This window comes from Cricetulus griseus, assembly GCF_003668045.3.
Source record: "Cricetulus griseus strain 17A/GY chromosome 1 unlocalized genomic scaffold, alternate assembly CriGri-PICRH-1.0 chr1_1, whole genome shotgun sequence".
Taxonomy (NCBI): domain Eukaryota; kingdom Metazoa; phylum Chordata; class Mammalia; order Rodentia; family Cricetidae; genus Cricetulus; species Cricetulus griseus.
The window spans coordinates 207,330,496-207,354,676 of record NW_023276807.1 but is presented as its reverse complement, the minus strand read 5'-3'; the positions used below and the strand labels follow the sequence as shown (position 1 = coordinate 207,354,676).

The following is a 24,181-nucleotide window of genomic DNA, read 5'->3' as shown; positions in this document are numbered from 1 at the left end:
CTTTACTGTCCACAATTTTTTAAACAATTCACAAGGATTAGAGAATTGGCCGAAGACAGTGTTTTCCCTGCAGCTGTTATTTTCAGTGTAATGAAAGGGAACCAGTCTGATATTATTAGTTAGAAAAGGGGAAAAAAACTAATTCCCACATCCAATTCTATTATATTTTATAACCTTCTGTGCTAGGTATTTTTGCCATTTTGAAAGGAAACAGAAAATAATGTGACTATAAATTCATGACCTGAGTCAAGTGGTCATGAATGAATACAGAAATATCTTCCCACCCCCATGTGCTGAATGGTAATTATGAGACATTCTGGGTGTCAGTTGGCTTTTGAAACCATGAACACTGGAAATCATGTAATTTATAGCAACAAATCAGTATAATTAGCAGAAATCATTGGATCAGACACTTTCCCCCTTTTTATGAAGCTTATAATGACTTCCTTTGTTGGTTGGTCTTGTATTCTGTACCAGAAAATAACTAGGCTCTTACTAAAGAAACCATTAATAATTAAAATTATGCCTCTTTGCATTTGCACAAATGCTATTTACAAAAACACCATTACACAAACGTTATTCTCATAAATCCTAATACCTCAGATGTATACAGTAGTATTTAGAACTAGGAAAGAATTTGGCAAAAGATATTCAGTATACAGGAGAATTAGTAATCAGGTATTATTTTGTCATAAAATATAACATGATTTTTGGGTTTTTTTGTTGTTTTGGTTTGGTTTTTTGAGACATTGTTTGTGTGTATAGTCTTGACTGTCCTTGAACTAGCTCTGTATACCAGGCTGGCCTCAAACTCACAGAGATCCACCTGCCTCTGCCTACAGAGTTCTGGGATTAAAGGTGTGTGCCACCACAGCCCGGCTGTGACTCGATTTCTTAACGTATGCCCATTTAATTATGTTACTGTTTGGAAAATTCCTTTAATAATTGAAAAGACTCGGAGGCTGGAGAGATGGTTCAGTGGTTGAGCTTGTACCGCTTCAGACGACCGTGTCAAACATGTTGGTTGGCGCATAGCTCCCTGTAACTCTAGCTCCAAGGGGATCCCACACCTCTGCCCTCTGCAGCACCAGCCCTCGTGCACACATATACACACATAATTAAAAATGTAATAGAAATGAGTACTTTTTGGGGGTGGGGTTCAAGGTAAGGGTTTCTCTGTGGTTTTGGAGGCTGTCCTGGAACTAGCTCTTGTGAACCAGGCTGGTCTCGAACTCACAGAGACCTATCTGCCTCTGTCTCCCAAGTGCTGGGATTAAAGGTGTGCGCCACCACTGCTCAGCTGGTTTAGGGGGTTTTTGTTTTGTTTTTTTAAAAGATTTATTATGTATAGTGTTCTTCCTGTATGCTAGCCAGAAGAGGGCACCAAATCTCATTATAAATGATTGTGAGCCACCACGTGGTGGCTAGGAATTGTACTCAGGACCCCTGGAAGAGCAGTCAGTGCTCTTAATCTCTTAATCGCTGAACCATTTCCAACCTGGTCTTTTTTTTTTTTTTTTGGGGGGGGGGGGTTTCAAGACAGGGCTTCTCTGTGGCTTTGGAGCCTGTCCTGAAACTAGCTCTTGTAGACCAGGCTGTTCTCAAACTCATAGAGATCCTCCTGCCTCTGCCTCCCGAGTGCTGGGATTAAAGGCGTGGGTCACCACAGCCCGGCCGGTCTTTTATTTTTTAAGTGGAATTCCTTACCACTATTATTACTAAATAACTAAGCATTTTGTGTTGCTAACATCTAAGCAGGGGGCCGTGGCTTGGTGGCGCATATCTTAAATTCCAGTACTCAGCGGGAAGATCTCTGGTTTTGAGGCCCTTCTGGTCTACATAGCAAGTTCCAGACCAGTCAGGGCCATACACCAAGACCCTGTCTCAAAAAACAACAATCTGTAACGGATGCATAGGTAAGCTTATGTACAATGACTATATAACCTGGGTCCATTGTCTGTTGATAGTCCTGTTTATAAAGGATAACCCCAGAAATTGGTCACAGATGGGTCATTCGAAAAACTTGATTGCGGACTTCTCTGATGAAACAGCAGCATTCCTACATTTAAGTGAGAGGATAGTCGGGCTTGCTTCCACTCACTTTCAACATTATATCCGGAGTTCCTCACCCTGACAAATAGGTGTCCTGAATATGTGATGGGAGAGTAAGTTGGAGCTGGACCAACAGACTCCAAAAAGGGCTTAAAAGTAATAATAGACGTTCAGGGAGCCAGTCGACGCAAGATGTCCTCCCGAGACAGGTAGCAGGTGCTATCCTGGTTTGGAGCGCCCCCAGCGGTTGGGGTCAGAGGCCAGTCCCGTCCGCTTATTTCCAGATATGCCTATTTCCAATCAGGCATATCTGCGGTTGCCTACGTACCCTTCTCAGCCTCCGGCCCGCCCACCCTGCAGAGACTTCCTGGATGGCTCTCCGTTCCGGCCCTGCCATTGGTGGGTGGAGGACGGTGGGCGGGCCCAGGGGCACGGAGGACTAGCAAGCTTGCTTGCAGCGAGGGCTGGCCGTGCTCCGCCGGAAGGCGCCTTGTTCTCCCGGACGGTGGCTTGCAACTCCGCCGGGGGAAGGAAGCTAGCTGCAGGACTGACTCAGGTAAGCCTGCGGCACGCGCGCCTCCACCAAGCCTCGGCGGAGCCTGGGCCGGTAGTGGGTGGGGTAACACGTCCTCGCTCCCACCCAGGCGGGTGCACTTGCGAGCGATCAGGTGCGGGGATGCTCGGGACTGAACCACTCTCCTTTGTGAGAGGCCGGCGCTGGGGACGGTGCGGGCCGCGGGGACGTGCTGGGACGGGCCGCGAGGGAGCTGCCGGGGCTACCGTGGAGTTTTGGAGCTTGACATTGCACTGCTGGGCGAGGCGCACGTTCGAGGCAGCTGCCTTGTTCTTCTTCCTCCTCCACAGGAAGAAAAACTCCCCTGCTCGGTTTGGTGACTCCATACTTTGGACTCAGAAGTGTGTGGCTAGGGTTTTATTTTGTTTGGCTGCTTTTTTCTCTCTCTCTCTCTCTCTCTCTCTCTCTCTCTCTCTCTCTCTCTCTCTCTCTCTCCTCTCTTCCCCCCATCTTTTCTGTGTTTCAGTAAATGTGGGTAGAAAAGCATGGGATGAGCGTGTGGAGATTTGTTACGTCCCCGATTGCGGTGGGGCTGTCGCAAAGTAGAGATGGTGGGGAAACCGCTCAAGTCTTGTGTCTTCTTTTGACAGGTCTGCAGGTTTTCTGACACATTATGTAAACTCTTCATTAAGAGAGGACCCCCCTCCCCCTGTCTCTTAACGTGTAGTTTTGTTTTGCTTTTTAATTCACCTGTCTCTGGTGTCTCAAAAAAAAATGTGCCTGCCATTTGCTGCAGCTGTGCATACGCAGCAGCTCCTCTTTAAGGGGCCGTCGTTAAAGGCTTCCCAGAAGAGGTATGTAGGGACCAGTCTTTGTAGTGAGTGAGCAAAGCGAGCCAGAAGTCGGCTGTTAAGCACTACGTAATTTTCTTGTAAAGGATAGACATAATGAGACATCTCAGACGCAAGCGAGGGAGCTGCTTTATCAGTGTCCGCTGTATCCTGTCCTCACAACTGATCTCCGTTCTGAGTTTATTAACTTAGAATCTCTTACTGACTTATTCTGGTGTCGGCTGAGGTCCTTTGGGGGGCACATCAGATACTAAAAAATAAGCTTGTGATTTGGATGCCCTCTCCCACCCCCACCTCCCGTTTTGAAACAGTTTCTGGCTGTCCTGGAACTCGTTTTTTTACAACAGGCTGGCCTCGAACCTGGAAAGCTCTTACTGCCTTCCCAGTACCCGGACATGGCTGGGATAGTGTCCCTTTTTTTTTTTTTTGTAAGCTTATTTTGTTGACTATGTAATTGGCAACTTTTTTTTCCTTTGGTTTTTTGAGACAGGGTTTCTCTGTGTAGCTTCTGGCACTCGCTCTGTAGACCAGGCTGGCCTCAAACTCACAGAGATCCGCCTGCCTCTGCCTCCCGAGTGCTGGGATTAAAGGCATGTGCCACCAAGGAACTTTGTTATAATTTATTTTATATGCATTTGGGTTTGTTTTATTTTTTTGCCTTAATATATGTCTGTGTGAGTTTGTTGGATCCTCTAGAACTGGAGTCACAGACAGTTGTGAGCTGCCATGTAGGTGCTGGGAACTGAACCCCAGTCCTCTAGAACAGTGAGTGCTCTTAACCAATGAGCCGTCTCTCCAGCCCTGATATTGTCTTCTTAGTTACAGAAGACCTATCTAGAAATTTCTTTTTATGGTCACCCAACAGTTCCCACAACAAGAAATGGGCAACCTCTTTTTTGTTAGTTTTTCTTTGGGTGATATGTCCTTTAGTAATGCTGGCCACTCCTGGGGGGACTCTGAGATGAGAGAGCCAACAACAGCCCTGTTTGGTTTATCTTGTTTTTGTTTTCCAAAACAGGGTTTCTCTGAACTCTCTGTAGATGAGGCTGTCCTGGAACTCACAAAAATCCATCTGCCTCTGCCTCCAAGTGCTGGGTTTAAAGGTATTAGCCACCACCACCCCTGTTTTATTTATTTTGACTTGAGACAGTCTCACAAAGCCCGGGTTGGCATCCAACTCACTATTTATGGAGAATGACCTTGAAGTCTTAGCCCTTCTGCCTCTACCTCTCATGTTCTTGGATTATACAAATTCACCACTACCAAAATCTTGTAAGTGGAAAACATTATTTGCACTATTTTTAAAAAGTTATTCCACTGGGCGTCAGTAGCACACACCTTTAATCCCAGCACTCAGGAGGCAGAGGCAGATGGATCTCTGTGATTTCGAGGCTAGCCTCCAAAGCTACAGAGAAACCCTGTCAACTAAAACAAAAACAAAATAAAAAAAAAATAATGTTCTCTTGGAATTTATTTAGGCAGAGACAGTTGGATCTCTGTGAGTTCAAGGCCAGCCTGGTCTAAAGAGTGAGTTCTAGGACAGCCAGGGCTATACAAAGACACCCTGTCTGAACCTGCCCCCCCAAAAAAGAGAGAACATCTTCAAGCAGTACTGTGACTGAAGATTAATTTGAGGGTAGCTTACTAAAAGAATAAGCCCGGCATTGGGCCTTTAATCCCAGCACTCGGGAGGCAGAGGCAGGCGGATCTCTGAGTTCGCGGCCAGCCTGGTCTCCAGAGCCAGGATAAGGCTCCAAAGCTACACAGAGAAACCCGTTCTTGAAACAAAAACAATAAGGCTTTGTGTTTTTATCCATGTAAAACTACAACATTCATATGAATGTCTAATGGTTTTGTGAAATTATTTATCCACAGCTCTAAAATTTATTTTCTGAGCTTAAATTCAGCCTAATACTTGGGAGAAAAACTTAAGGCAAACTTTCCCTGAAGCCTCAGGCCCACCAGTAAAATTCATTCTACTTCTCTGCTTGCCTTTTAGATTTTGACTCTGATCTCAGGTCCTTGAATGACCTCAGCACTTTTGTGGCCATTCTGGCATTTACTGTCTATTTCTTTGGCATTTGATTCATTGGTAGGTGCTCATGTTTCCTGTGTCACAGAGTTATGCTTTATCTCTTCTCTAGAGTGAATTTTGTAGCACTGATGGTTTTCTTATAAGGATTTTGTTCACTTCATTTTTTGTTGTAGTACATTGATCCTGTAATTTGATGGATGTCCAGTACCTAAGTGACAGCTGTATTTTTTTTAGATTTATTTATTATGTATGCAGTGTTCTGCCTGCATGCATGCATGCACACCAGAAGAGGCACCAGATCTCATTACAGATGGTTGTGAGCCACCATGTGATTGCTGGGAATTGAACTCAGGACCTCTGGAAGAGCAACCAGTGCTCCTAACCTCTGAGCCATCTCTCCAGTCCCCACACACCTGTATTTTAATGTTACAAACTGCAGCTATTTTCTAGTGCCTAAAATGTTTATCTCACTATTTACTACATTCTAGATGTTGTCCTAGATAACCCTTTCCCCTTTTAACTTCACAGTTTTGTTTTATGTGTGTGTTTATGAAGTCAAATGTGGCTTTTGGTGTTTTCTTGCTGTACTTTGTATTTTAAATTTTTCATTGTAGGAGGTGGAGGATATAACTTGGTAGAGTGCTTGCCGACCATATACAAAGCTATGGGTTAAATTCCCAGTATGTCTACCTCCTTATAGTTACAAATGTTTACATTTAAGCTACAGATCATGTTAATGCCTGATGTTTCTCTTTAAGCTAGTCTGTAGGCAAATTTTTTTCTTTTTCTCTTTTAATTTTGCTTCTGATAATTTCGTACATGAATACTGTTTATATAATTTCCATCCTTCTCTCCCTTCCAATTCCTTCCATGCCCCCTGCTCCCTACATTAGTGACTTCTTTGTTATTGTTGTGTGTGCACATGTAAAACCTACTGAGTCCATCCAGTGTTGCTTGTATGTATATGTGAATAGGACTTACCTTTTGGGATTGGCTAACCTTTGGAGGGCTCATCTTTAGACAGGACTAATTCTTACTCTTTTAGCAGCCATTAATTGCCTATGACTCTTCATGAAGGAGTAGTAGGATCTTGACTTTGGTAGGGGTTGTTTTGGTTTTTGTTGTTTGTATTTTGTTTTGAGACAAGTCTCATGTAGGTCAGGCTGGTCTTGAACTCTCCTGAATGCCCCCAAATGTTGGCAAAACAGGTCTATACCACCATACCCAGCCCAGCCTTTTTGTTTTCTTACTTTTTTCTTATTGTCCATTATTTTCTGTCCTTCAGCAGGATCCCTAGGTCACAAGAAGCAAAGTTTTCAAATTAAGTTATCTTATATTTTGCCTTTAGATTGTAGCAAGAGTCTTAAAAAAAAAAAAAACCTGAAACACTTAAATTCTGTTCACTAATGGTATGTTACACAGTTATCAAAGGTCCAGTAGGAGGGGCTATCAATGTAACACTTTCCTAGTACATACTGAGTCCTGTCTACAGCACCACAAAAAAAAAAAAGAAAGAAAAACAGAAAACTCAGTAGACATAGATAGCAATGAACCTGACATAGATAATTGCTTCACATTCATCTTCAGCAGAAATAGATCCAAGAGTATATTCTGAGCAGTGGAACAGTTTAGGGAACTTCAAATTCCAGTTATCATTGTATAGTCTCACTAGTTTATTTGGAAAAGATTCCCAAAATAATTATTTATTAGTATACATAATTACTATTAAGTTCTCTTTATTGTTGAAAGAATGAAGTATCCCCGATTTTATTTTTATTATGTATATAATGTTCTGCCTGCATGTACTAGAGTTATATTGAGCAACCCTGTGGGTCCTGGGAACCAAAACCAGGTCTTTGCAAGAGCAGCAAGTGCTCTTAACCAATGAGCTTTCCAGCCCTATGTAATTGAATTCTCAAATTCATTTGAGAAGGCAGGCAGGCTACTGAACATTTGTGAGTCCTGCACACATTTTGGAATTGTCTCTTGTGGTTATTATAGAAACCTTTGGAATTTCCTGTAAGCTCCTCCCTGTCCCCCCCTTTTTTTTTAAATTCCACTACATATTTTGAAAAAGAGCTGAAGACATATTTGAGGATAGGACATGAGTATTTATAAGTATATTGTTCCATTAGAGATAGAATTTCTTTTTGGTTGGTTCTTTAAGCAATTAGTGATTTTTTTTTTTTCTTTCCTGGCTGGGGAACTTTTTTTTTTTAGGATTTATTTATTTATTATGTATATAGTGTTCTGCCTGCATGTATGCTTGCACACCAGAAGAGGCACCAGGTCTCATTAGAGATGACCATGTGGTTGCTGGGAGTTGAACTCAGGACCTCTGGAAGAACAGGCAATGCTCTTAACCTCTGAGCCATCTCTCCAGCCCAGAACTTTTTTTTTTTTAAATGAGGTATTTAAATATACCACTCAGTATATTTAATTAGTGATTTTTATAGGCTAGTTGCTTATTTAGAGTTCAGGTAACAGAATTTGAAGATGGAATGTGATTTTATGTTTGTCTAAGTAAACTGCATCAATGAGAAGCTTTTTTTTTTTTTTTTGGTTTTCCGAGACAGGGTTTCTCTGTGGCTTTGGAGGCTGTCCTGGAACTAGCTCTTGTAGACCAGGTTGGTCTCGAACTCACAGAGATCCACCTGCCTCTGCCTCCCGAGTGCTGGGATTAAAGGCATGCGCCACCACCACCACCGGGCAAGATTTTATTTATTTATTATGTTTACAGCCTTGTGCCTGCATGCCAGCAGAGGGCACCAGATCTCATTCAAGGTGGTTGTGAGCCACCATGTGGTTGCTGGGAATTGAACTCAGGACCTCTGGAAGAACAGTCAGTGCTCTTAACCGCTGAGCCATCTCTCCAGCCAGAGAAACTTTTTCTGGTTGATTTTTGTTGTTGTTGTTGTTGTTGGTGTGTGTGTGTGTGTGTGTGTGTGTGTGTGTGTGTGTGTGTTGGTATATATGTATGGAACCCAAGGCCTTGGACATGCTAGACCAGTGCTATTCCAGTGCTATTCCAGTGAACTATATCATCTATTTATGAATTTTCTTGGGTTTTTTGTTTTGTGGGGAGAAGGGAGATTTGGAGACAGGGTTTCTATATAGCCCTGGTTCTCCAGGAACTCACTATGTAAACCAAGCTGTCCTTGAACTCAAAGATCCACTGCCTCCTGAGTGCTGGGATTTAAGGCCTGCACCACCTTGCATGGCATTGCTAGTGTTTTCTTGTTTTTTGTTTTTAATAGGGCCTAACAAACTACATGAAAATGGAATTTCAGTGTGTTATTCTTCCTTGTTTCTGTCTCTGCTATTCTTTATTTTCTTAAAAGATTTATTTTAACTCTGTGTGTGTGTGTCTGTGTCTGTGTCTGTGTGTCTGAATGTGTGTCTTTGCATGCATGTGTGTGTGTGTGTGTGTGTGTGTGTGTGTGTGTAGAGTACAGGTGCCTAAACAGGCCAGAGTCATACATCCTATTGGAGATGGAGTTATATAGATGGCTCTGAGCCACCTCCTATGGATGCTGGGAACCATGCTCTGCCATTGCATTTTTTTGTCCTTCCTTCCTTCTATCCTTCTAGCCTCCCTCCCTCCCTTCTTTCCCTCCTTCCTTTCTTTCTTTCTTCCTTCCTTCATTATTCTTTTTTTTTTTTTTTTTTTTTTTTTTTTTTTTTTTTTTTTTTTTTTTTTTTTTTTTTTTTGAGACAGGGTTTCTCTGTGTATTCTTGGCTGGCTGCCCTAGAACTTGCTCTGTAGACAAGACTGGCCTCCATCTCAAGAAACCTACCTGCCTCTGCCTCTCAAGTGATGTGTCACCACTACCCAGCGCAGTTTATGTTAACTGCTGAACCGTCTTTTCTGCCCCCTCATCTTTAAAAAAGAGAAGGAAATACTTTTTCTTTTTAAAAAGATTCTTCCTCCTCTTTTTTCTTTTCTTTCTTTCTTTTTCTTTTTTTTTTTTTTTTGTAAGATTTATTTATTATGTATAGTGTTCTGTCTGCATGTATCCCTGCAGGCCAGAAGAGGGCACCAGATCTCCTTATAGATGGTTGTGAGCCATCATGTGGTTGCTGGGAATTGAACTCAGGATCTCTTGAAGAGCAGCCAGTGCTCTTAACCCCTGAGCCATCTCTCCAGCCCAAAACCCCTTCTTTCTAGTGGGATATATCAAGTCAACTCTTTATTTACATAGGGTTCTGTAATATGCAAAATTTTTACCTGTCTTTTGTATCCTGTTAGGGAACTTTGTTTTGTTTTGTTTTTCAAGTCAGGGTTTCACTCAGTTTTGTGTAGCCCTTGCTGTCGTGGATCTCTCTCTGTAGCAGGCCAGCCTCAAACTTGCAGAGATATCTTCCAAGTGCTGGGATTAAAGGTATTCACCACCACTGCCCGGCGATACAACTTTAAAAAAAAAAAAAAAAATGAGGCCTTTAAATATCTGTACAGGCTTCAGTCATTTCCTTTCACTTTTCTCAGAAAAGTTGTCAGAGGCTAAGTCCTGCTGGAGATGGGCCTGAGAACTACCAAGGGAAAGCCTAACCAACTGAGGAATCACAGGTTGCAAGGTTTTGTGAAGTGTATGAATTAGTTACAGAATAGATGCTGAGATATTTCTGAAGACATAAGAAGATGAGTTGTGCTCCTCATCATTGCCCTAGATACTAGTTTGCATATTAATGCCAGAGTCCCTGGGCCCTGCTGCTCCAGCTGTGAAACCCATTTGTGTATCTCAGTTTTCCATCTTTCTGCCTTAGCAGATCAGCTAATTTTGTATGAGATAAAGTTTTAGAAGTACTGTTTTAAAATATTGGCTAAGGAATAAATTCCTCTTTATTTGCCTACTATGTGTCAAGCATTACATATTATCTTTTACTCTTTAGGATTACTTTGAGATGCATGGGCTATTAGCTTTATAGCATGTAGTTGAATTGAGTAAACATTTACATTTTCTCTCAAAACAAATGTATGAAAATTGGCTTACTTAAAATAGGGAAAGCTAGGTTGCATGGAGGTTACCAGACTGTTACCTAAATAGTGTACACAGTAGCTATATTGATCGAGTTAGATTCCTCCTCTGGAATTCACCATAAAAGTTGGTTTTTTTTAACTCATCATCATTATTATTGTGTGAGTGTTTATATCTGGTGGGGGGGTTATGCATGTGTCTGGTGTGTGTAGTGGTCAGAGGACAGCCTTGTGGAGTCAGTTCTGGGCCTTGAACTGAAGTTTTTATCCTTGAGGGGTAATCTCCTCTTCCCACTGAGCATCAAATCTGTCCTCAGTGTGTTATTTCTTCCTTCTGTAGCCATGAACTGGTGATGGGGTGATTCATCAGATTCAGCCTGAGTTTAACTAAGGCAAAGAAAGACCTTAAAGACTTAATGACTTGCGCTTTTATTTTCTATCTTCAGGCATAGGCCAAAACACTAGAGGTTTTTGTTTTTTGTTTTGGTTTGTTTTTGTTTTTCCGAGACAGGGTTTCTCTGTATTGCTTTGGAGATTGTCCTGGAACTTGCTCTATAGAACAGGCTGGCCTTGAACTTACAGAGATCCACCTGTCTCTGCCTCCCGATTGCTGGAATTAAAGGCATGCTTGACCAATGCCCTGTTAAAATGCTAGAGTTTTAACTGCAGTTAAAAAAAAATCTGCAATGAGGTTGGCTTAACTAGAATCCAGGCCAGGTGATAGTGGTGCATGCCTTTCATCCCAGGCAGAGCAGGCCTGGTTTACAGAGTGAGTTCCAGGACAGCCAGGACTGTTTCACAGAGGAAACCTGTCTCAAACAAAGAATCCACACCCTATTTTTTGAGTCCTATTGGTGTCTCTACTTCATCCATTTGCTTTTTGCCACCACCTTAAATTATCATCACTGAGGAGTTATCATTCTAACCCTAAAAGGGGTGACTATAATTTCATTCCTGCCAATAGTGATTGCACACTGTGGGAAAGTCTTTAGTGTGTTTTTAATTTTACGTGTGTGGATTTTGCCTGCATGTATGTCTGCACCTTTGCTTGTTTAGTGCCTATGAAGGCCAGAAAAAGGTGTTGAATCCCCTGGAACTAGAGTCACAGATGGTTGCGAGCTGTCATGTGTGTGTTGAGAATTGAACACGGTTTCTCTAGAAGAGCAGTAGTGCTCTTAACTGTTGAGCATCACTCTAGTCCTTAAATGGCTTCTTTCATTCTGTGTAAAGCTGTGTCTGCAATTGGTCCTAACAAGTGATAGTGATTTTGTGATGCCTTCTCCAAGTGGTCCTGGAGGGAACATGTTCCTGCTCATTTGTTGTCATTGTTCAGTAAGGGAAGACATTGCCCTTTGGTTAGAAACCTCCCATTACTCTTTGAAGCTTCACTCATAGACACCTTTGGCTGGAGGGTTAATACTTTGTTCAACAAAGGTACATTGAATGCCCATTACCACCAAGACAGTTTATAAATAGTCATTGCCCTGAGGAAATTACATTCTAACAGGGGAAGGAAAGACATCAAGAACTATGTAATTGGTTATCCAGTCTTCATTTAAAGGGAGGTAGTATTGACTGTTAAGAGAGATTTTATTAGTTTGTTTTTTGACTTAGGGTCTTCCTCTATAACCCTGATTTGCCTGGAACTCCACTTGTGGCCCAGGCTGGCCTTAGACTCATAAATGAGCATCCTGAGCATCTTGTCTACCTTCTGAATGCTAGGATCATAGACGTGCCTAGCTAAGAGAATTTATAGTAGGGAGATACATACGTGTGTGTGTGTGTGTGTGTGTGTGTGTGTGTGTGTGTGTGTGTGTGTGTACATGTATGTATGTATGTATACACACACACACACACACACACACACACACACACACACACACACACCCCTTAGGACACAGTATGGTAGGGCAGTTGAAGTTACATTGCCTACATTTGAATCTGACAGCGCTTTTTACTAGCTGTAGGACATTGGCCAAATTAATAATCTCTATGCCTCATTTTCCTCAAGTATTTCGGGCATGTTAAGAAAATTAGGGGTGGGAGCTGGAGAGATGGCTCAGAGGTTAAGAGCACTGACTGCTCTTCCAGAGGTCCTGAGTTCAATTCCCAGCAACCACATGGTGGCTCACAACCATCTGTTATGAGATCTGGTGCCCTCTTCTGGTGTGCAGATATACATGGAAGCAGAATGTTGTATAAATAATAAATAAAATCTTTAAAAAAAAAAAAAGAAAAGAAAATTAGGGTTGACCATAGTTCAGTAGTAGAGCAAGCAGTCCCTGGAGGGGGCAGAGAAAAAGGAAAAGGTAAGGGTTAAATAGACAAGAGAAGAATCAGTTACAAGACAATCACAGCAGTCCAGTGGTAACCTGAGCCAACAGAGCAAAAGTAGATGATAAATTTGAGGGCCATTTGGAAGACGGGATTTTTAAACGCTGGATGTGGGAGATAAAGAAAAGGATGACTGGTTTCTGACTGATTGGACAGGAGGTTGCTGGAAGGTGGTCATGTGTGGTGCTGGGAGACTGGACAGGCCACCAAGAAGGAATGTTCGGCAAGCAGTTAGCTGGAGCAGCAGGTTCAGAGGCGATACCTTGCTCAGCAGTAAAAATGAAAGACATGAAGGAGGGCATTGTAGATCATTCACTGAAGAAAAGAATGACTAGTAATTGAGGCTGCATGTTTGAATTAGACACCCTTGAGAAGAAAGTATAGCATGAAAAGAAAACTGGGAGCCTGAGTGAAACTCAGTATCCAATGATGGATCGGCAGAGGCTACAGAGGCAGAGTGAAAACTAGGCTATCGTGCCTTACAGCCTGGGGGAAGGTGTGTAAGGACAGGGTGGTTTTCTGCAGTCACATGTGTGCCTGGTACCTTCAGGAGCCAGAAGAAGGCATCAGATTCCCCTGGAACTAGAATTGGATAGTTGTGAGCTACCGTATGGGTGCTGGGACCTGAATCTAAGTCCTCTGCCAGAGCAACAAGTGTTCTTAACTACCGAGCCCTCTCTCCATCCCCTCAGGATATTTTTCCTTTGATATAATTGACTGCTCTTCATCCTACATGTCTCTACTCTCCTTGGTGCTATGACCTTATGCTTGCTCCCTTCATCTCTAGCTCTTCTTTGTTTTTTAAGTTGACATAGCTCATTCTGTTCCTTAAATTCTAATGTCCCCTTTTTATTGTTAGTTTGTTTTTTGAGACAGGGTTTCCCTGTGTAGCCCTGTCCTGAAACTTACTTTGAAGACAAGGCTAGCCTAGAATTTAGAGATCCGCCTGCCTCTGCTGGGATTAAAGGCTTGTCCCTACCACCCAGCCTAACATCCTTTTTTTTTTTAGGTTTTGCCTTCTATTCCCAACTGCTTTTGGCCTCCAGCTAACTCTTTTGTTTAGTATGCATAGTATTAAATTAGTCATCTACACTTAAAGGTAGAGATTAAAAAACAAGAGATTTTACATACAACTCTACATTTCTAACTTTTGAGAAATCATAATTTCTTTGTCCACCTGGAGGTGGTAGCACATGCCTTTAATCCCAGCACTGGGGAGGCAGAGGCAGGCGGATCTCTGTGAGTTCAAGACCAGCCTAGTCTAGAAGACCTAATTCCAGGACAGCCTCCAAAGCCACAGAGAAACCTTGTCTCAATGCTCCCACTCTTCCCCCCACCCCAAATTTCTTTGTCCATCTTAGATATATAGTTCTTTTTTCTTTCTTCTTCTTCTTTTTCTTTTTCTTTTTGTTTGTTTTTTGAGACAGGGTTTCTCTGTGTGACTTTGGAGCCTGTCCTGGAACTCACTTTGTAGATCAGGCTGGCCTTGAACTCACAGATTTGCCAGACTCTACCTCCTGGGTGCTGGGATTAAGGGCATGCACCACCACCGCTCAGCCTAGAGCAGTTTTTCTTATACCTGGTGTATTGGTTAAATTTCTTAGTCTCCTCTTTTAAACCTAATATCTAGTATGACAACTCTAAATCTATCACCAAGGTGCACTTTGCTACAGCCAGTCTATTGAATGTCAAAATTTATCATGCTACAAGCAACTCATTCAGTATAACTAAATTTCATTTTGTACTAAGTTTTAATCTCACATATTTCTGGGTTCTGTTCCTTCCTCCCATCATATTTTGAATCATATTGCTATAGTTCAGACCTTAATTATCTTGTTAGGTAGGATTCAGAAAGGAGATTTATTGAAAAGTTATCAGGTGGCTCACAAAATTAAGCTTTAAAAGATGGTCTGAAAGCAAGAGAGGCATGCCCACAGAGACCAGAGTCATAACACTGAACAGTGGGGCTCTGTGGATAGAGGGTCTCATGTATAATTATCTCATAGTATATGCCTTTGATTGCTAAACAGAAAAAACAATAAGTCTCCAGTATTATCTCCTGATTGACCATATGTCTCCTGTTCATCCATCCTTCAAAGCCAGTTAGGTTCCTAAAGTTAGTTCTAATCATGTCATTCCAATTGTCTCTGTAGATTGCTATCTACCTGTAAGAATGTCTAACCCTTGCCTGCCCTTCAGCTTTATCTCCATCCAGTTTCCTGTGATTTGTATGTTGGTACGATTGAACCACAGAATTATGGGTCTCACACTGCTTTTCATTTTCATGCTTTTGTTTTTGCCTTCCCTCTCGACATTTCTGTGGCTAGAATTTTCCTTTCATGTGGAAAATTTTCCTTTCACCTTAATCTATCTCCTATAATTTAAGAAACTACTTCTGTCTGGTAGTGGTGGTGCACACTCGAACACTCGGTAGGCAGAGGCAGGTGGATCTCTGTGAGTTTGAGGCCAGCCTGGCCTACAGAGCAAGTTCAAGGACAGCCTCCAAAGCCACAGAGAAACACTGTCTTGAAAAACAAAACAAAAAAAGAAACTACTTCCTGATATCTTTTCCTCCTAACTTAAATTACCTTCTTCCTGTATCCCTGATTGTATTACCACCTTGTGTTACCATCTTGTATTATAACTGTTTATACTTTCCCACTTGGTATTTTTATCATGGTGTCTACTGTTTACCTTTTCCCCACATTTACACACATCTTATAGGAATGGGATTATATCTTTCTCTCCTGAGCATCCTCCCTCTGTTATTTATTTTTGGACTCCTAGTATTATCAAATTACTTAGTCTACTATCTACTCAGTAAATGTTAAGATAACTGAGCTTGGTAATCCTGAAATCATGGCTGTAATTCCAGCACTGGGGAGGCTGAGCAGGAGAATCACCATGAATTTGTGGCAAGCTTGGGCTACATAGTGAGTTCCAAACCAAGCAACTGTATACTGTGAGACCTTGTCTCAGACAACAAGAATTGAGGTAATGAATGAAGAAATGTAGATCTGGGGACATAAGATTTTGACACACAAATCAAGAGTAGTATACAATTTGAATGCAGCAGTACTGGTTAGACACATATGAGAAAAAATACAGCAATAGTACCCTGACTTTTTGACTAGCATGTAGATGTTTATGATGAATAACAGTGGAAACTAGTACAAAAAAAGGCGTGCTATTAAATTTGTTTCCCCCTTCCTTAGCCTCCTGGTGTTGGGGATGCAGACATGAGTTACAAGAGTAACAGGATGGCTTTAAAAGTTCTTAAGCATGAAGTTCATTTGGTCGAATTGTGTATTAGCAAATTAATGCGGTAGCAGGGCGGATTGGGAGGGAGAAAGATCAGTGATGAGACTTCACAAGCGACTGCACAAATAAACCAGAAGACTGCAGAGTTACAAATCCTGACTTTGCTACTTAGTTTCTTAGTTGGATCCTTCAGCCGCTTGGTTTTCTCATCTATACAAAGTGGTTGACTTACAATTATAGCGCAATGCGGGCTCTGAAGTCTGTTTTGATACATTGCAGTAGTGTCAGTAGGACTTGGCAGTTAATTGGATGCTAAGTACAGAGGAGGTTTCAGAGCCAGTGTGAATGGAAGCTTTAATACTACCACAATCTAACTGGCCTGTCTAGTGGTAGGTAACCCTGGGGTCTTTAAAAGTAGGAAGTCTAAGTTCAAGTTGATCCTTTTCCTGTTCTGAGCCCAGAGTACAGAAAAAGAAGATTTCCGTGTTAAGTTTTCAGAGTAAACAGTGGTCCCGAGTAAAGCAGTTGTTTGTAGTTAACTGTTTACTTTGGGGGGACTTAACTTGCATACCCCCCCCCCACACACACACACACTATGGCGCTAGACTGCTCAGGAACACTGGGGATGGACAGTGACGTGACAGCTAAGTCAAATGGACTGTTTGGAGAGAAAGAGGATGGGACAGAGTCTGTAGGTAGGACTGGTGCGTATTTTGGAGGGCACCGGGTCACAGAATTGTTAGAGGCACCTGAGCTAACTTTGTGGAAGCAGAAGTGTCAAGCATGCAAGCCAGTTTCCTGGATTGTAGCACTTAGTGTTTTATCTTGGAATAGCGAAAGGCTGAGTGTCTAGCAACTGTGCTGCCTCTTGGTATCGCCTGGGCACCTTGTGGTGGGGAGTGGGAGGGAGTGACAGGGCCGCCGGAAGGCAGGGGTTCCAGAGGGAGGCGGAGCTGCCCTAGTGCAGAACACCTTCCCAGAGCTCCACTCGGGTGTGTGAGCGATGTGGGTGTTAAGAATCAACTCTCAGGATTGCTCTCTCGCACCTTCGTTTTCAAGCAAGCTGCAGGCTTGGTCTTGGCCCTAGAAACCGGATAGGCCTCGCTGTGTGCTCTCAACCTAACCTGCGGGGGAAGGGAGCTCTGCTTCTAGTCCCGCCCTTGCGCTGTTTTGCGTCTCTGCGCCTTTGTTTGAGTGGCAGTGGGCCTCAGCCAATGAGAGTGTGGGGCGGGCAAGCACATCAAGTTAGGTTGCGCAGAAGGAGGGGAACTGGTGCTGGAGAGACAGCGAGAAGCGAACCGGCCCCACGGCCACCGCAGGTAAAGCCACCTTTGCCTCCCATCGGGGTGAGGTACAGGGCCCTTTCTCCTTCGGGGCTTGCTAGGCCTCCCAGCCTGCAGCTTGCGTCCAAAGGTTGCTTCTTCCCCAGGCATCACACCCCCACCCCCACCCCCCGCATCTTCCCATCTTGACCATCCCCACCTCGGAGGAGGGTGCCCCCCATAGCTCCCTCGCTCAAGTGCATGTACTTCAACTCTATTTGGGAGATCTAGTTGCCCGAAGTCTCCTGCCCATGCCTGTGCCTACCTCTGTCGTATGGGCCTTACTGGCACCAACCCCGGCAGTGAGAGCAGGTAATGTACCCGACCCCCCTTCCTACCCCCACTTCCAGTAGCGTTTTCCTCCCCATCAATTCTACTTCCTTCCCTTTGCCCGCATGAGTAACATTAATTTTTACAGTTTTCCTCTTGGCCTCTGAAAAATACATGCTTTTAGGTTTCATGGTTGGCTATTTAGCTTTCCCAGTTTTTAACGAAATGCTCTCTGTTACCAGCCATATTTGCCCCCAAATGTCTACATCCTTAATTTAGGTATATTTTTTCCTATAGTGATTAGAAAACATAAACAGAGTTGCCACTCATTTGACAGAATGATGAAGACAGAGAAAAGGGACTAGGCTCTCGATTTATTTGAGAAAACCTGTGTGACTCCAAGTTATTAGCTTCATTCCTTGTGTTCTGTGTCCTTCCATCTTCATCATTCTTTGACCCCCAGCTTGTGATTTCATTCACTTTGGATGTCTATTTCTTGTTTATCTTTAAGGTTTGAGTCTTGCAAGTGTTTTTGTGACATAATTTTTTAGTGCTCCTCTGCTATAAATTATGTTGGTTTTTTTGGTTTGGTTTGGTTTTCTTAGCTGTTGTAAAGCTTTTATTTTCAAGGTATTTCTTGTTTAAATTAAATTTCCCCTATCCATCCTGTGTTTTAATATCTGGAGTTTATATCCGTCTAGCTCATCCTCTTGAAAATGGTAGACTTTCCAACAGGGTTTATACTTTGAAATAAAAAAGTTTACTTTCTAAATCTCTGAGCATAGAGGTTAGGTAGGCATGAACAGCACTTTCTAAAACTGTATACTACAGAAAAGGTTCAGTATTGCTCAATATGGCATTTGTTCATTATCCTCTAAGGGTATATAATATAGAGGAGTCTGTAAATGAATCCATGTCTCTGGTTCAGTTTATATAACTTCATCTGTTAGATGATGAAATGATGTCTATTGTAGTGTTCCCCGCCCCCCTCCCCAAGACAGGGTTTCCCTGTGGCTTTGGAGGCTGTCCTGGCACTCGCCCTTGTAGACCAGGCTGGTCTCAAACTCACAAAGATCCACCTGCGTCTGCCTCCCGAGTGCTGGGAATAAAGGAGTGCGCCACCACCACCCGGCTAGAACTCTTAACCAAGTCCAGAGAAACTAGTGACTTTTTTCATGCTGTTTTCTTTCTTTCTACTGACATCAGCTCCCTTGCCCATTGTTTTTTACAGATCCTTACTGGTCAAGACTTTGTTCACTTGTACTGACAATAGAAAGGAAGTGTAAAACTACAAATACAGAACTGTAATGCCAGGTGTACATTTAAAAACTACACTTACCACCTTGTCCTATACCATAAGCCTTTTCTTGGTGTACATTTCACCCCAGTTGCAGCACTGTTTTGTTGAAAGGCAAGAAGACTTCAGAGTAGATGAATAGGATAGAATTTAAATCTTTGATAAGACAGAGAAGTAACAGAAGTGGACAGGGTTGAGGCAAAACACAAGGACCAAAGAGTTGAAGCACTGAGGCTCCTTAAGTACAAGAACTTTACTGAAGGTGGTGAGACTGTACAACACCAATGTGGATTGACTTCTGGGAAGAACAGATGATACTTTTCTGGTGATATCTGTTTTCATTAGAGTTTGTAGATAGGTGGCCTTGAGTTTCAACTGAACTTTTTTTTTTTTTTTCTTCACTTCCAACCCCCAGGATTTGTGTCGTTAGTCTGTATATTAATTTTGACTATGGAAAGTGATTAAGTGTGGCCACTAAAGTCTGACTTTCCTTTAGGGTATATTCTTGTGCTTCTTTTGGGGGTGAAAGTCTGGTATCACTTTATTATCTGGATAGTTGCTTTACCTTAAAACCTGCAGAACGTCCGTTGGTTTGTTTTACCAGGATTTGAACTGTAGAAAGAGAATTCATGAAGTGTATAAGCTGGTAAACTAAGCTATGTATTGATGCAGGCAGGATGATCCACAAGTAGTGAAGGAGTGGAAGCAATGAAGAAAGATGTATGGGGAGGTTTGAACTTGTGAAAATCCAGGAGGTTTAAAATGGGAGTCAGAGAATCTGGAGCTAGGGTTAAAACCTATTGACTAGAGGTTAGGGGTTGGGAAGTAATAATACTCTATATTGTGGGATCGAATCAATTGCAAGAGTTGCAGGTGGGGTTAATTTTGAGACAGCTTTGCTATGTAGCTTTGGCTGGCCCGATACTCCCTCTGTAGTTCAGGCTGTCCTCAAACTCATAGCAGTCCTTCTGCCTCAGCTTTTCCCATTCTGGAGTTGCAGGGTGAGCCACCTCATCTGGGAATGCTTTTGAGTTATTGAACTTAGACTAACAAGTAGAAAGGAGAAATTTGGTCAGAGAGCCATGTTCATGCCTACAATCTTAGCACTCAGGAAGCTGAGGCAGGTGAATTGTTGCACATTTGTGGGCTACAAAGACCCTGTTTAAAAAAAAAAAAGTGAGACTGGATGTGGTGGTGTCAACAAACAAACAAAAAGTAACACTCCCCCCCCCCCCCCCAGACAGGGTTTCTCTGTGGCTTTTGGAGGCTGTCCTGGAACTAACTCTATAGACCAGGCTGGTCTCGAACTCACAGAGATCTGCCTGCCTCTGCCTCCCGAGTGCTGGGATTAACGGCGTGTGCCACCAACACCCGGCTAAAAAGTAACTCTCAAGGAAGCCCATACCTGGCTTTTTAGTGTGCCTGATTTTTTGTCTTAACCCTCATTCCTCATACTTAAGCCCACACTAAAACATCTATATTTGGCCAAAAAGAAATTTGGGGAGCAAGGACCAAGAGATAATGCAGTGACTTTTAAAACTTAATAATTGAGTCACATGTAGTGAAATATTTCAGGGGGAAACGTTCAGTTACTGTTTCTCATTAAAAAGTGCCATCTTTGGTCAAATCTGGTAGTGCAGGCCTGTAAACACAGCTCTTTGAAGACTGTTATAGGAGACCACAAGTTCAGGGCCTGCTTAGTCTACAGAATAATTTCAAGGCCAGACTATGCAACTTAGTGAGACACTGTCTGAATAAAAGGTAAATTGAGGGTCTGCAAAGACAACTCGATAGGTAAGAGCTCTTCCAGAGGACCTGGGTTTATTTCCCAACTCCCATGTGGAGGCTCACCACTGTCCTTAACTCCAGTTCCAGAAGATCTGATGACCTCTTCTGGTCTCTGCAGGCAGCACAGGTATGCATGGGGTGCAATGGCATGCATGTAAATAAAACATACAAAAATTTTAAAGAAATGCTATGTTTGAGACAGGTATGTCTATGTAGCCTTGGCTGTCATAGAACTTGCTGTGTAGACCAGGCTGGCCTCAAAATCACAAATGTCCCCCTGTCTCTGCTTCCCAAGTACTGGAATTAAAAGTATACTATCATATTGGGCCCAAAATAAAAATTTAAATTTAAAAAGTAAAATTAATTCTGTGGTGATGTTCTCACTTGATATCCTCAAAGCCCTAGGTTCAGTTACCAGTACTACAAAATGAAAAAACAAATTTCTGGACAAAATGACATACACTTATAATCTTAGGGTTACCAAACCCAGAGCCAGTTTAGACAACATAGAAGACTCTATCTTATAAATATTTTTTAAGAGTCTTTGCTGAGTCTTTACCCCTTATCGGGGGCAGTGGGAGTAAAATGAATAAATAACAAGATATTATGAAGTATATATACTTTTATAAATTATGTCAGTTTAAACTTGTAGTTAGTATAAATGTTCACCGTAGTCGTGTTTATGCTGGGATTACAGGCGTTAACCACCATACTGTCCTTGCCATTTTCGTTGCTTTTGTATTTAGCCACAGATGTTTGGTATAACTTCTCTCACCAAGAGTAGATGAAAGATCATAGATGGCAAAATGGGTCATAAATAATAAAAAAAAAGTTGATGAGACTTAAGGAAATATGAAATTATTGAATAGATTTTTCATTAAATCAAGAAATGTACATAACTGTGCTGATTACCATTTTGAGTAATTTGTGGGTAAATATTAGAAGTTGGAATGAATTACTGGAATAATTTGGCCAAAAATAGGAATTGATACAGATCTTGAGATGTACAAAGTCTACAGTTATGAAGCTGGGAAGAGACACTGACCTATATCATATTGTTTTGTAAGGATAACTAGAGGCAGAGCCCACTGGTAGCACTTGCCTATTATCCTAACACTTGGGAGGCTGAGGCTCGAGGGTTGTGAGATTGAAGCAATCCTGGGATAGTCTTTGTTACATACTGAGACCTTGCCTCAAAAACAAAAAAACAAGTACAGCTCAATCCCCCACCCCCAACACATATATGCACATGCTCACACATGCACACACACACACACACACACACACACACACACACAGAGCTTGGAAATTCTATGGAAAAGTCTTTTTTGTCAGATCTACATTGTATTTCTGACAGATTTCTTATTTGATGTCTTCAAATAGCTAGGAAAAAGGAGCTTACCAAGTAAGGCTTGCCTGGATTGTCATGATATTACATACTCTTTTAAAAGTATTTTATACGGTTTATTATTATGGATATGAATGTGTGGAGGCCAGAGGACAACTTTGTGGAGTCAGTTCTTTCCCTCTACCTTTACATGGGCTCTGGGAATTGAATTTGCCAGACCTGGGTAGCAAGCACCTTCATCCACTCAGCCATTTCACTAGCCCAAGAACAAACATCTTTTTCATTCATATATATGTGTATCTGTATGTATGTATGTATGTATCTATGTATCTATGTATCTATGTATCTATGTATTTCATTTACTTTCTGTATGGGGGTATTTTGTCTGCATGTATGTCTTTGTACTGTATGCTTGCCTCATACCCACTAAGGCCAGAAGAGGATATTGGATACCCTGGGGCTGGAGTTATGGATGATTGTGAGCCTCCGTATGGGTGCTGGAGAACCTGGGTCCTCTGGAAAAGCAGTCACTGCTCTTCACTGCTGAGCCATCTCTCCTTCTCTTTTTAATTTCTTTGCTTCCTCCTAGTATCTTCATGAACTTAAAGCCATAGATGTGGGATTTATCAACATAGCGTTTTACAGGGCAGTTTTCAAGATAAGATAGGCGGCTTTTGAACTGTCTTATGTTAGCATCAGGGATTACAGTGTGACCCAGTGAAGACTGAGTAGCTCACTCTAGTGACGTGAGCAAGCATCGCCTTTAGCCGTTCGTTGAATGGCGCCTATGTATGCTGTCTCGGGGATCCACAGGGAAATAAGATGGTTCCCACCATCAAGGATCTCTCAGGAACTAGGTCATAGCACATTGTTCTGGAAGTTATATCCTGAATAAGATCCATAATTGTACACTTTTATAAACTTAAGACAATTTTCTCCCATGTCAGACAAGTATCTCAAGACGCTGATAGTTTCTATAACTTGCTCAAAGAAGTGGTTTGGGCCTTTCCAGGATATGGATAAGAGACGAAAGTCGTTATGTGCCTTAATAAGATATAATGATTTGGATATTTAAAGCAAGTAGAGGATCAAGTCATCACAGATTGCTGGGTTAAAGAGCTTTGGGGTGGGCAGTTTTTCTGCTGGAAGGGATGTATGGAGTGGGGTGAAGGGGTGGAGGAGGCTACGTATATGCTGTAGCATTGTATACACAAGAACTCATCAAGTGAGCGGTGCCAGGTAGGAATATATGATATGTATAGATAATGGTAAGAGGGATAAGTTGGACAAATAAAATAGAATTGAAACGCTAAGTCTCTTAGAAAGATTTTTTATTTTATTTTATTTTTTTTTTTTTGAGATAGTTTCTCTGAGTAACAGTCCTGGCTCTCTTGGAACTCGATTGTAGACTAGACTGGCCTTGAACTCACAGAGATTCACCTGCCTCTGCCTCCCAAGTGCTGGGATTAAAGGCCTATGCAGCACCAGGTCTGACAAATGGTTTTGATCTTCAGTATAAGAGAGGCATTGAAGAAGACATCACAAAGTGCTGTATATAAATGATTAGTGGAATACTATTGGAGAAACTACACTGGACTCAGCTCACATTGTGTTTTGAACTGGCTTGCTTTTTTTTTTTTTTTTTTTTTTTTTTTTTTTTTTTTTTTTCAAGACATGGTTTCTCTGTGGCTTTGGAGGCTGTCCTGGAACTAGCTCTTGTAGACCAGGCTGGTCTAGAACTCACAGAGATCCGCCTGCCTCTGCCTCCCAAAGTGCTGGGATTAAAGGCGTGGACCATCACCGCCCTGCAGGGTGGCTTGCTTTTACTTATCATAAGTAGATGTATCTAGAATGAAAGGAGAATTTATTATAACAATGTATCCATCTTTATAGATGTTCTTGCTACATTTTAGTTTTTAATAATTTATTTATTTTTATTTTATGTACATTGGTGTTTTGCCTGCATGTACATCTATGTGAGGCTGTCAGATCTTGAAGTTACAGACAGTTGTGAACTGCCATGTGGGTGCTGGGAATTGAACATCCCACTCACCCCACCCCCAGGCCTCTGGAAGAGCAGTCAGTGCCCTTAACCACTGAGCCATCTCTTCAGCCCCCCTTGCTACATTTTAGA

The 24,181-nt window shown here is 42.1% G+C and overlaps 1 protein-coding gene across 4 annotated transcripts in view; it reads left to right on the top strand.

Moving 5' to 3' along the window:
* Positions 1 to 2,459: 2,459 nt before the first annotated feature.
* Chd8 (chromodomain helicase DNA binding protein 8) overlaps positions 2,460 to 24,181 on the top strand; it is a 67,379-nt gene continuing 45,657 nt past the window's right edge. For 3 of the 4 annotated variants that reach the window (XM_027386663.2, XM_027386664.2, XM_027386660.2), the window contains exon 1: positions 2,460 to 2,608. The gene's annotated coding sequence lies outside the window, so the exon portion shown is untranslated. Of the gene's footprint in view, positions 2,609 to 17,227; positions 17,342 to 24,181 lie in introns of those variants that run through there. The other variant, XM_027386661.2, reaches the window with a different exon arrangement.